The sequence below is a fragment of the Artemia franciscana genome, chromosome 11 (assembly GCF_032884065.1).
Source record: "Artemia franciscana chromosome 11, ASM3288406v1, whole genome shotgun sequence".
Classification (NCBI taxonomy): Eukaryota; Metazoa; Arthropoda; class Branchiopoda; order Anostraca; family Artemiidae; genus Artemia; species Artemia franciscana.
This window is the reverse complement of record NC_088873.1, coordinates 4,902,808-4,916,052: the sequence shown is the minus strand read 5'-3', so window position 1 is coordinate 4,916,052 and position 13,245 is coordinate 4,902,808. Positions and strand designations below refer to the sequence as shown.

Below are 13,245 nucleotides of genomic sequence, written 5' to 3'. Positions count from 1 at the left end.
ATTGTTTTAAAGCTTAATGTGAAGGATCCTGTAGTCTGTATAAAGAAAAAATATATAAAACATTTGAAGATAAGGCGAAAATTAACCTTTTAGGCCACAATTTATTTCCGTTTTTTAGTAACAGTTCTGGCTCTTCATGATTTATAGGCTAATCTACTTAGCAAGTGTTTTTTTTTTTTTAAGTGTTGGATCAATATTTGATAGGTTTTGATTGTAAGTGTTATCATTTGTTTTTTCTTTATATTATATTGTAGCGTACTCCTCATTTTTTTAGGGAAATAAAGAAAATAAATAAATAAATAAAATAGCCCATATCAAGCGTTACACTTGCCAACCCTTACAACATAAAACACTAAACGCCAATTTTACAATCTCAATTTGCTTTCTGTCTTCCACCTCTGAACAATATCTTTGCTACTCCTTCCACAGCTTGGCTTCGGATTTGTCGTCATCAATATGTTCTCACAATATGTTTTGGCTTGTCTCTATGAGCTTTTAACTTGTAAGAAAAAACACACTGTAGGTAAATATATGTTAAAGGAAAAGGGACTATCTAGGCACGGGCCCCAACACTTCTTCCTCCAGATTAATAGCCTATATCACGCGTTAAGCTTACAAACCTTTAAAACATAAAACACTAAACGTCAAATCTACTATCTCAATTTGCCTTCTGTCTTCCACCTCTGACCAATGTCTTTGCTACTGCTTCCACAGCTTGGCTCCGAATACGTAACCATCAATATATTTTCACTACCGAAAAATCAGGGTCTAGATTGCAAAGACATCAGTACGAGGTTTGAGATTTTGAAAATTGAAGTCTACCAGGCAAGCAGAAAATAATCGTGCAAATTTAATCAAAGAATTTTTATGTCTGGCCAGAATGAATTTATATTCAGCAGCATAATAGAAAAATTGAAAGGGATACGAATCATATAGGTTTTGGGACAACCTTGATCAGAGGTTTATACAACGATTAACAAAAACTGTCGTGCGCCCACAAAATTTACCCTTAACAAAAGTGCAGAAACGGTATACTGACATAGAAGACGACGTCAGACATCAAGAAGGGACGGTCTAAACTAACCTTTTCAGCTCCAGCTATGAAAATAAATGAACATGTCAATTGAAACACGACTTGTCCCTTGGTGCAACTTATATCCATGGCTGAAAATACAAGTGTCCACGAAATGATTTGTGTACAGGGAAGACAGGTAAAAATCTGATCGAATCTTGGATCAGTGTGTTCTGGGTCCCATTCCCCGTAATAATCAAATGAAGAATTCGCTTTGATCCTAGCAAACAAATGTCTCAATTGTAACAAGAAATACCCTTGAAATAACTTTTCTTTATCCAAGACCAAATATGTAAGCGTCCACAAAATGATTGGGGTACAGGGAAGTCAGGTAAAAATCTGAACAAACCATGGATCAGTGTGTTCTGGGTCCCATCCCCTGTAATAACCCGATGAAGAATGTGCTTTGATCCTAGCAAACAAATATCTCAATTGTAACAAGAATTACCCCTTGAAATAACTTTATTTTATCCATGGCCAAACATACAAACTTCCACAAAATGATTGGGATACAGGAAAGCCAGGTAAAAATCTGAGCGAACCATGAATCAGTTTTTTCTGGATTCCATCCCCTGGAAATATCGAATAATGAATGCGCGTTGATACTAGCTGAGTATGAAACTTAGGTACATAGCTTAAGGAATAAAATTTGGATAAATTAATTTTTGATTTCCATGAAGAGCAAGAACAGTGAATGTGGTTACTAGGTAAAGGTTTGGGCGAGATATGAAGTTACTGGTAATGGGAGAGAGTATCTCCCTGAGACCGAAAATTGAAAAGGCATTATCTTGGTGACGGGGATGTACGTTGAGGAAACCGGTCATCATTCATGGCTCCTTGAAGGGACTCCTCCCCCCCAAAAAATAGACCAAATACTCCTTAGGGATGATAGAGTAATTAAGTAAGTAAGTAATTTTACTGTCCAAAATCCAAATGGAATTAGAACTGAGTATAAAAAAGGAAAAAGAAAAAAAAAGTCATACTAAGGAACACCACCAAACGTATTTACACAACAAAACTACTGGCACAGGATGGCTAGCCGTGGGTTTACTCTTACCTTAGGGTTTTTTTTTTTATAGAAAATTCTCGGCGACACAGTTGATACAGACTGTTGGATCGGATACACCGTAATTATACATGATATAGGAGTTACTCGTCCATAGTGGAAGTTTCGGAAGGAACTTCGCGAATCGTAAAAACAGAACTCTTAATTTGCAAATTGAGCGGATGATAGGTATTTCCAAAAGGTGCTATACACGATATATGTAGAAGGGCAATGCCATTATACAGTGACGCAAGATATTTACGGCAGCACCAACGTCTGTTACTAATAATTGACCCGTACGCGCTCCGGATTTTCACTTTTACGTGGCACAGAAGCAGCGTCCCGGTGGAATGGAGGCTTCGAACGATTAGTAAACCAAGGTAAGTAATGCTTTCAGATGGTTTTACAACTGAATCGCCCAAAGGGATTTCTTCTTTGCAGTGCTCCGTATTGAAAAACAAGAACGGAAGACTTTGACACATTAAACGACAAACCTACGTTATTGTATTCCCTAGTCAAGTCATCAAAATTCGTCGATAGTCGATCAGTGGGCCTGTTCAAATTCAGCAAGTCGTCAGCATATGTCATCAACGAAATATCAATCTCTTTTGAAATACAAGACGTAGCTATTCGGACTTGCACCGCCAGAACACTTGTTCTGCCAACAATGAACACTATTGTTCTGCTGACAAACTTGGAGATATAACCGAACCTTGCCTGACTCCTTTACGGACAGTTACAACAGCGGATTTGAATGGATTTGAGGGTATTTTTATTTGCGCTCTAAGGCTATTGTAAGAGATAGAACCAATTCCAGATTCCTTTTCAAGTCTTTCCAATGCAACCCGAAAATCAATACCTCCCAACCTTTCCACAACCCGTTGTTATTGATCAAGTTCTATCCTTTGACAAATTTTGTTTATTGCCAATGGGTTCTAGACCTTTTTGCTCCCCCGAACCTCTTTTTTCTTCCCGTGGTTTGTAATTCTCCCATATTTTTACTTTCCACCATCACAGACTGAATTGGTAAATCAAATTTCTTTGATTCATCTCTTTGGTCTTTTTTACTTTCCTCTGATTACTTTGTTCCACAAACTAAGTCACCTTCAACTTCTAATTGGAGTCTAGTGTCCATTTTCTTAAATTCCTTTCTCCCGTCATAGTCCCGTTAATATTTCTTATCCCTCTCATAATTATCTGTATTTTTGCGGAGGAAATGCATAAGTTGTCTTCAAATGGGAATAGAATCTCCACATTAGGTTTTTCATATTGAACAAGAATTTCTAGAACTTTACGACGAAAGATGAGTCCGAAATATTTCTCTAGCACACCGAGTGATAAATTTTGGTACCTAATTGTCGGCGCCACATATTTGTTACATGTGTTTTGAAGTGTGTTGTTTTCTAAAAAAAAAAATTGGAAAAGTCAATTTCACGGTTCCTAATTTCAATAGGCAGTAAACCAGTAGTAAGTAAAAGGTTGAAAAATGCCAGTAGAGTAATAAGAAAAGAAGAAGGATCAAGTTTGAGGTGATTAGCAAATAAGCCTTATTTATCTGGAAGAAGAAATGTGTTGGGGCGTGTGCCCATTTTGTTTTTCAGATAAATGTCCCTTTTCCTTTTACATATATTTACCAATAGTGCGGTTTTGTTTGCAAGTTAGGCAGCCTGGCCACTATCACATCCCCAAACGCTATAGAATTCACTTCTAGGAATAGGAGATTCCCGATATCTTCAAAGTCTCCCTCTATGAATTAATGATGGGTAAGGCCCAACAAGTTTTTTTAATATTGTTTAAATATTTCCTGTGGTAACCAAACTCCAAAACAAAGATTAGTTTTAAATTTGTTGTTATCCTTATAGACTATTACTTAGGCTATTAATTTCTAGATGTTTGGGATGTTTGTCGATTTGATATGTTTGGATCAATGATGTGCATGGAGGGTCGACTATTAAAAAGGGCACTAGCTCTCACAATTTCCAATCGAAGGAGCCCTTTTTGAAGTTTCTACGACAAATCCTTTTATACAAAGTCTCCTGGTCTGAAACAAACCAGAAAATAAAAATATTTTGTGGCAACATCGTTCCTTACTTAGGCAGTGTCATTGCCCTGCCTATGAAATGAAGCAGCTTACATGTACATAAGTAATTGGAAAGAGTATTAACATTTTTGCCTCATAGCGAACACATGAAAGGTGATAATATAAGGGAATAAGTGGATTGAATGAATGATCTAGGTAAAGATTGGATCTAAGCCTTAACTCTATTTTGAGCTAAGGAATACTTTTAGATTTCATTGGAGGAGGGCCGATTGACTTTTGGGATACTACTGAATACAATACAAGGCTATTCTATTTTCAAATACGCCTAGGCTATTTCTGCATATTTGTGGGAAAGAGAAGATGAAAGTTTTATTGCCCTACTTTTTTTTCAATATTATTAAAAAAATTATTTCAATTAAGATTCATGACAATATGCAAAAAAATGTTTATTTATATGTTTTGGGTATCGGCACAATAATGGTTTGGTTGACACAGCTGATTTTCGAGTGTGATCAAAGATTATGTAGCAGTAACACTAAATATCTGATTTTTATTTTAAATTCGCACTTTTTACTCAAATTTTGAAGTTTAAAGACGAATCAGCACTCTCTCCATTTTTTTGAAGAATTTTAACTTCCTAAATGAGTCCTTAACCAACGTTAATAATTTTCTAGGGCTTGTTTCCTAGAACGCATTTCTTAGTACATTTTTTATTGGACTGTAATGCTGTTTTTATTCCTAATTAATTTCCAGGATGTTTTGGATTGTCCTCATTTGGTTTCGTTTGAGTATCCTGTTCGTGATTTATATTGCTTTTATTACATTTTTTTTTGGGGGGGGGGGGGGCTGACTTAACCAAGTTTTAAAAATATGTAAACATTTTCGTTAATTATATTTTACTTTGTAAACTCCGAAAAATGTAACAAATGAGCCGAAAAGGTCCATGTGTTAAAAGACATGCCCGACAAGTGCAAAAACAGCATCAGAAGTGTGCTTTGAATTTAATTTGCCACAGGTCTTTTGGTATCCTGACAAGCCCACCATTGACGCTTAGAGTTATATAAATCAAATTAACACTGCTTTTTCAAAATTATGACTAGTTAATGAAAACCAATGATAGATAAACTATTGAGCCAAAAAAAGAATAATTCGGAATTTTGTATGAATATTGACAGAATAGAGAAAGAGTGGCGTGTTTTACTAATAATATTTATTTATTTATTTAATTGAAAACTTGTCTACAGAACTTGAAATGGACGGAGCATAGGATGGAAAAAATAAATAAAGAAGCAGACATGACCAATTATAGCCTATTAGGAGACAAATGGCCAATAAACATCAAATAAAACACAAAAATATAAACAAACCAAAGACAAAACAAGAATGAAACAAAATCAAAACGAACGGAAATCATGGAAAGATAAAAACAAAATTGTTCGAAGCAAAACCTTATACACGCATACAACATGATCATATTCATACATAAGTAAACCAGAGATGAATTTCTGCAATGAGAAAACGCCTTAAACATAAGTCAATTGATTACTTTCATTAAATAAGCAATCAAAATAAATACTTAAATAAGTATTAATTAATTTTCCTCCGTAGAATGGGAGTCACCATTTTTCCCTTCTTTTATCTCCTTCTTCAGCTTTTAAGCATTCTTCCTCAGTAGTCTATTGCTCCTACCGCCCTCTTCAAATTCCGGCCTTCTTTCTTTGGTACATGGCTGAATACTAAAGATCAGTCTAAAATTTAAAATTGAAAAAATTCGTGATGAATTAATTACTACTTTCCCCAAAAAGCTAATTGATATATATATTATTTGTTTCCCAGAAAAAGATTTAAAAGCTGCTCCATTGATAAAACCTTCATTAATAGGTCCCTTAAAAACGCTAATTAGAAGTAAATTAAATCTTTCGGAAATGTTAAACTGGATGAACCTAATAAACTAAAAAGACAATAAAATGAGAACTTCGTAAATAGTCTTCAATCCTTCTACAAAAATAAGGTCAAAGAAAAAAATTTCGATTTTCCGAGGTTAAAATGATGTGTGGAAGGAGGTCAGACCGGTGTAACTTCAGCCTATTTGAGTTCCCTCGTGTTACTGCCAAAGTTCTTAACATATTCCTCTCTTCCACTGTCCATAGCCTTCCAGTATTGTCTTATCAATTAAGAACAGGTGAATTTTCTCCTTCTTATCCCTCTGTTTTCCCATCTGAGATAGAAAGAAGAACTGGGAAACTTAGAAAAAGAAGTATTTGTCCTGTGGATATCCCGTTTCCTTTATTAGTGCTTTCAGTGACTTCCTTTCAATGCCCTATCTCTGTTTCTTTCAATAAGATTACTGAATCCGGGCAAGTCCAAAGATATGGAGGCAGGGTGTCATCTCGTAAGCCCTCTGGAAAAAAAATGGAAAGCCTAGTTTTGACGGCGTTCAGCCTTTTGTCTCGTTCTTATGTTCTCTAAACTATATGAAGAATTCCTTGGATATTGGCTAAAGGGAAAAATCGTACCACTTACTGACCTTAGACAATTAGGGAACCTAAAATCCGCTTCTAATTCCCACTACCTTGTTTCTCTTCTCGACATATTGGAATTATCCTCGAAAAGTCTAATTCCTGGCCAAATTAAATTCTCGTGGACCTTCACAAACCAGTTAACCACAATATATTAGTTAATAAGCTTCTCAGTGAATTCATACCAAATAGTTCACAGGTAATCAAAATCTAAGTCCGAGGAGACTGAAAATGAAATCAGAATTGGAGAACTCTTTCACTTTGTACCAATCCCATAAATGGTATTTAAATGATGAAGTTGTGTAATACTGATGTCTTTTTAGGTATCTCAAGGTTTGAATTAAAAGGAAGCGACCTTACAATACACCAAATACTGTATCAACATTGTATCAAATACAGAATAAATATTCTGGTTTTCACTCCCCTTCTAAGCGTAATTGGGTGAAAATAGGGTACTAAGCGGTAGAATGTTCTAATTCTGATGGAATTTTCAGTCTTCCCCGACTTGAAGTAATAAGAAACGACCTTTTAATCCAGAAATAATTCAGAAGTTGACATGAGAGATCCCCCACTTTTTTGATTGAAAAATAAGCATATCTACTTGACAAATTTTAGCCGATTTTGAATATGCTCTTGGGTGAATTCTAATAAACATTTTAGTAACAAAAACATTTCTGTTGCTTTAATGACTGGTTTAATGTCTTTAGCCAGAGAGATTTAACCTCACTTCTAGGCAACTGGAGTTATTTCTCGAGGAGATGAAATGATACGTGGATTTTATTTAAAATAAAATCTACTGATTGAATAAACAAAGATTTGTGGTTTTTTGACCAATCACCTTGGAATCGGGGTTCTAAGGTACCAGACAGAGTGTTTTGACAACCCGAAACACAAGGATTCAGGATTCAACCCGACAACCCGAAACACAAGGACACAAGGATTCAGCATGTTATCGGTACATTTCAGAGTACTGATAATCGACTAAAGCATTTACAGCACCAGTTTTCAAATTCCAATATATTACACCGTGTTACACATATTACACCATGTTCCAAGTTATACATCCACGAAGACATGTGGATTTACGCAAAATCACTGAATAGACCCTTAACTAATATTGTATACTGTGAGCCTTAAGCAAAGATAATTCTTAGGAGCCATTTTTGTACTTCTTCTAGCTTATTTTATGTGGAACGAAGAATACCACGAATATCGTGTGTGGAACGAAGAGTTATGAGGCTGAGAAAGTGTGTTAAAGCGTAATAAAACAATAATGGATATGTGGATGAGTATATGATATACACCATAAAGTGGATAGTGGGAACTTCGTCGTGGTCCTTTTCAACTTCATAGAAATTCACTCCATTTTTAACCTATACTACACATTTGGCATATATTCCTTTTTGATAAATTGAGAGCCCTTCTATTGTCAGTTATGAATTTATGTTGTGGTTTTTCAACTTCACACAAATTCACTCCATTTTAAACCTATTTTACACATTTGGCATATATTCTTTTTTAATAAACTGAGAGCCCTTCTATTGTCAGTTATGAATTTATGTTGTAGTTTTTCAACTCCACACAAATTCACTCCATTTTAAACCTATTTTACACATTTGGCATATATTCTTTTTTAATAAATTGAAAGCCCTTCTATTGTCAGTTATGAATGATTGTTTTGAAGAACCATAAACAAAATTGCCGCTCTGGAAAAAGTTTGAAACTGGCAAGAACAAGACAACATTCCACGCTTTAGCCAAGAATTCAGATAAGATTTAAACAACAGTAGAAGTCTACACTTACCATTCTGTATTGTTTATAAGATGGGGGTAGAACTCATTGAAGTAGCCTTTAGTCAGAATTTAATTTTATTGTTTAAAGATTAAAAGCTAGAGTAGAAATCTTGGATGATAAAAACCTTTTAAAACATTTTAAAATAGTAATAGTAGAGTTTGGAAATACCCCGCTGAGAAACATCGATTTTGGCCCAAGAAAGTTTCACTGTACATCTGATATTGTACTCCACTTAAATTTAACACAGTTGGAATTTTTAAAGCTCAAGTTTTTTTTTAAACATGTATAGACGGCTTTTAAAAGAGCTTATCAAACAGTTCGTGGTAACCAACTGTAAGGAAGAAGCGACCCTGCTCAATAGTAACCGAAACTCTAAGAAACGGAATTTTGATGCAAACAGATACATCAAAATTGTCATATTTTCATGCTGATTTTAAATATAAAAGTTTCATCAAAATTTAAGAGAAAATTTGCCTTAACAACAAATACAAACTAGAGACAATAGGGAAAATCTTTTCAAGACAGTGGAGATTATTTCTGTGGATATTTCGGCCCTATGTCCGAGGGCCGTCTTCAGCACAATACAAGAATAAGAGAGAAACTATATATATATATATATATATATATATATATATATATATATATTTAAATGAACTTACATCAAATTGTGAGCATTAAAACTAAATAATTAAAAAAACACTTTTTAAAACTTTTTTTTAAAAAATAGCCCTAGCATTTTAAGCATTTTAATGCTCGCAATTTGGTGTAAGTTCATTTATATATATATATATATATATATATATATATATATATATATATATATATATATATATATATATATATATATATATATATATATATATATATATATATATATATATATAGTTTCTCTCTTATTCTTTTATTGTGCTGAAGATGGCCCTTGGACATAGGGCCGAAATATCCACAGAAATAATCTCCACTGTCTTGAAAAGATTTTCCCTATTGTCTCTACTTTGTACTTGTTGTTATGGAAAGGCAGTGTGGTCTTCGTCGCTATTTTAAATTTGCCTTAGTTTGGAAAAAAGGGGTAAACACCCCCTAAAACTCACAGATTCTTAATGAAAATCATACCATCAGGTTCAGCTTATCACAAAACCTTTCTATAGAGGTTTGAAGAGTCCATCTAAAAAAATGTTAAATTTTGTATTTTTTTGCCAGAAGAAAGATCGTGGATACTTGTTTATTTGTTTATTTGTTTTTTCTTCGTTTTCTTTTCCCAGGAGTGATCGTATCGACCCCGTGGTCCTAGAATGTTGCGAAAGGGTTAATTCGAACGGAAATTAAAAGTTCTAGTTCCTTTTTCAAGTGACCAAAAAAATTGGAGGGCAACTAGGCCCTCTCCCATGCTTTTTTCCTAAAGTAGCCGGACTAAAATTTTGAGATAGCCATTTTGTTTAACATAGTCTAAAAATTTAATAACTATGTCTTTGAGGAAGACTTAATCCCTCACAGTCCCAGGGGAAGGGCTGCAAGTTTTTGACTTTTTCTCACTCCTCTAATTTTTAAAACAACAAAAACTTTAGCTCAAAGAGAGGAAAGGAGGGGGAAAGGAGGAGGGGAAAGTCTCTTTCATATACGAAATAATTTCTGTCCGTTTCGAGTTTTAATGTCGCTCCTTACTTTCAGTTAAAAAAAAAACTAGTTGTTTTTATGTAATTACGCTAAGAGCAAAGCTCATACAATTCTCGACGAATATTACACGAGGCCAAAAAAATTTTGACGTAGAACAGAAGAAGGAAGCTATCGTGGGAGCTGCAGCAGCTTTAATTAAAAGTGAAGCTAGATATATTAAACAAAAAAATGGATGTGTATCACCATTCCAAAAACCACGGGGAGACAGTACACAATCCTGATTGCCTAGCCTCATCTTTACGGTTTTCTCAACACTCTGTTCGTAGGAGCCAAAACGGACAGGAAGGTTGCGTCAATAGGTCAGTGCATGTTACAACCCTGTCGGCCAAAGAGATTGAGACCACCTCTTCTGATCAGATCAGCTGTCCAGTTGCATCATCAGTTTAAGCAGCCGCTTTCTATCTGACATGCTCTGTGCCATTGGTGTCATATTACGAGACGAAGCTCTTTGAACATTACGCTTCGAAAGAGCACACACACAGAAGGACTGGAAAATGCTTTTGCAGCGCGCATAACATCGATAATAATGTCTGAAGCCTTGATAGTAACGACACTAGTAGAGAGGACAGGGGTTGTCCCATCCTCAACGCCTCGCTCTTTACGCTAGAGTTTATTATTGTTTTAAATAAATAGAGCTGTGAGAAAGAGTCGAACATTAGCGTAAAGAGCGAGGCGTTCAGGAGAGGACTTTCATATACGGAATAATTTCTGTTCGTTATAAGTTTTAATGTCGCTCCTTACTTTCAGTAGAAAAAACTTGATTTTTTCATTTATTTTCTGATCATTTTTTAAATAATACCAGGAAATCTGACCCCATCTCAACGGAGAACCCCCTTATCATGGATATATCAACTATACAATTCAATTCAAACCCGGGAAAATTTACCCCATACAATTACTCTTAACTGCTCCGCGCCTAAAATTGACGACGGAAAAGAGAAAGCAAGACAAATAAAAAGAATTTTGTACAAGAATTCTGGCAAATTCCCGCAGTGTATAATTACCCCTGACAAATTCTCTCCCTGGAAACTTTCCTCATGAAATATTTCCACCATTCCACCATCAGCAGAAAATTTGTCTCCCGTCCCTCACCCATAAATGTATGCAAGCATCCCAATAACAAATACTATGCGGAAACAATAGGCAAATTTTATAACTTGAAGACCTTTCCCCTGGAGCTGTGGGGGGGGGGGGTCAAATTTTACCCCAAAGGCATAGTTGTTGGACCTTTCAACTATGATTAACAAAATGGCTATCTCAAAATTTTGATCAGGAAAAAAAAGTGGCGGGGGAGGAGGCTTAGTTGCCCTCTAATTTTTCGGTCAGTTAAAAAGGGCAATCAAACTTTTAATTTCTGTTCGAATTTTGTGTAAGCTTCTTATATTTTAGGACCACTGGGTTGATACGATCGTCCCTGGGGAAAACAAAAAAAAAACGAACAAAAAATAAGCACCCATCCGTGCTCTTTTTCTACCGAAAAATACGCTAAAATGTTTGTAGATTGGTAAAATGCTTATGATTCTAAATAAACGGTACTTTTGTGCTAGGAGTCATTCTTAAGTAATTAGAACAAAAAGTCAAACATTAGCTTAAAGAGTGAAGTATCGAGAGGGGAGCAACTCCTCATATACGAAATAATTTCTGTTACTTTAAAGTTTTAATGTTGTTCCTTACTATCAGTTAGAAAAAACTTTTTTTTTCTTATTTAATAACAACCACAAGCCAAAAACGTATTACAACTTTGGTTTATTATCACATGAAGATTTTAGTTAAAAGGTTGCTTAAGGTAATATTAAATGTTAAGATTGGCCGCAAAAATAACACAAATAAATTATTGTTAATATCGGCCATTATTTAACAAAATTCTAACTTTAGTGTAAAGAGCGTGGATCTGACTAGGAGAAACTCCCTCATACACATAATAAAAGAGGTTTTTCCCCTCGCCATTACCTCACTCTTCACACTAAAGTTTGAATTTTGCTCCAATTCTTTAAGAATGCCGCCTGAATCCCAAAAGTCGATCAATTATAATTAATAGCTCTTTTGAAATTACTAAAAATACTTTAGTGTAAAGAGCGAGATATTGACGAGGGGGAGAATCCCCTCATATACTTGTAATTTCAGTTTTTTTTAAGTTTTAATGTTGCTTCTTACTTTGAGTTGAAAAAACTTGTTTTTTAATTGAATTCCTGATTGTTTTTTAAATTTTGCTGGGAAATCCAGCGCTCCCATTGTGGAAATTCTCTTTCCGTTCAAATGAGCACTTTCGCAACGTTCTAGGACCACTGGGTTGATACGATCACCCATGGGAAAACAAAAAACAAAAAAAAAAACAAAAAAACAAATAAACACCCATCTGTTATCTTTCTTCAGGCAAAAAATACAAAATTCCACATTTTTGCAGAAAGGAGCTTGAAACCTTAACAGTAGGGTTTTGTGATACGCTGAATCTGATTGTGTGATTTTCATTAAGATTTCGTGACTTTTAGGGAGTTTTCTCCTCTTTTTTCGAAGGCAAATTTTCCCAGGCTCTTAACTTTTGATGGGTAAGACCAAACTTGATGAAACTTATATATTCTGTTTTTTAGAGTTTCGGTTAGTATTGAGCCGTGTCACTCCTTACTTACAGTTCGTTACTACGAACTGTTTGATATATTGATATCTTTCCTTAAAGTCATAACAATTTTGGATCTAACAAAGTTAAACACTTAAAATGTATTTTTGTTTCAGTAAAGTAAAAATTATGTTCTGGTCTTCAGATGGCTTTGGGAGCATCAGCTCCACTTTTGTATGAATTGTATCTTTGCTCTTTTGACAACCTGGATTCCCTTACATTTTGTTTTGATTTAACCCACCATCCCCCTCAACAGTCCCAGGAATTTCTACATTAATACCATTATCCTTAGTAATATTAGTACTAAGAGCAGTAGGGGTACTACCACTAGTGGTAATAGTATGCACAGAGTGTTTTTTTTTTATTAGCTAAACATACCCCTCAGCATGCCCTGAAAGTTTCAACCTAATGCTTTAACCCGTTCTTGATATAACCTAAAATAGGGCCATTTGACGACCTGCATACATACAGCTTGTTTCCATTAAC

The 13,245-nt window shown here is 34.9% G+C and overlaps 1 protein-coding gene across 2 annotated transcripts in view; it reads right to left on the bottom strand.

The window, feature by feature from the left end:
* The window catches only part of LOC136032715 (putative protein kinase C delta type homolog), a 215,811-nt gene that overhangs the window by 201,549 nt on the left and 1,017 nt on the right, over window positions 1-13,245 (bottom strand). The window lies entirely within an intron of this gene.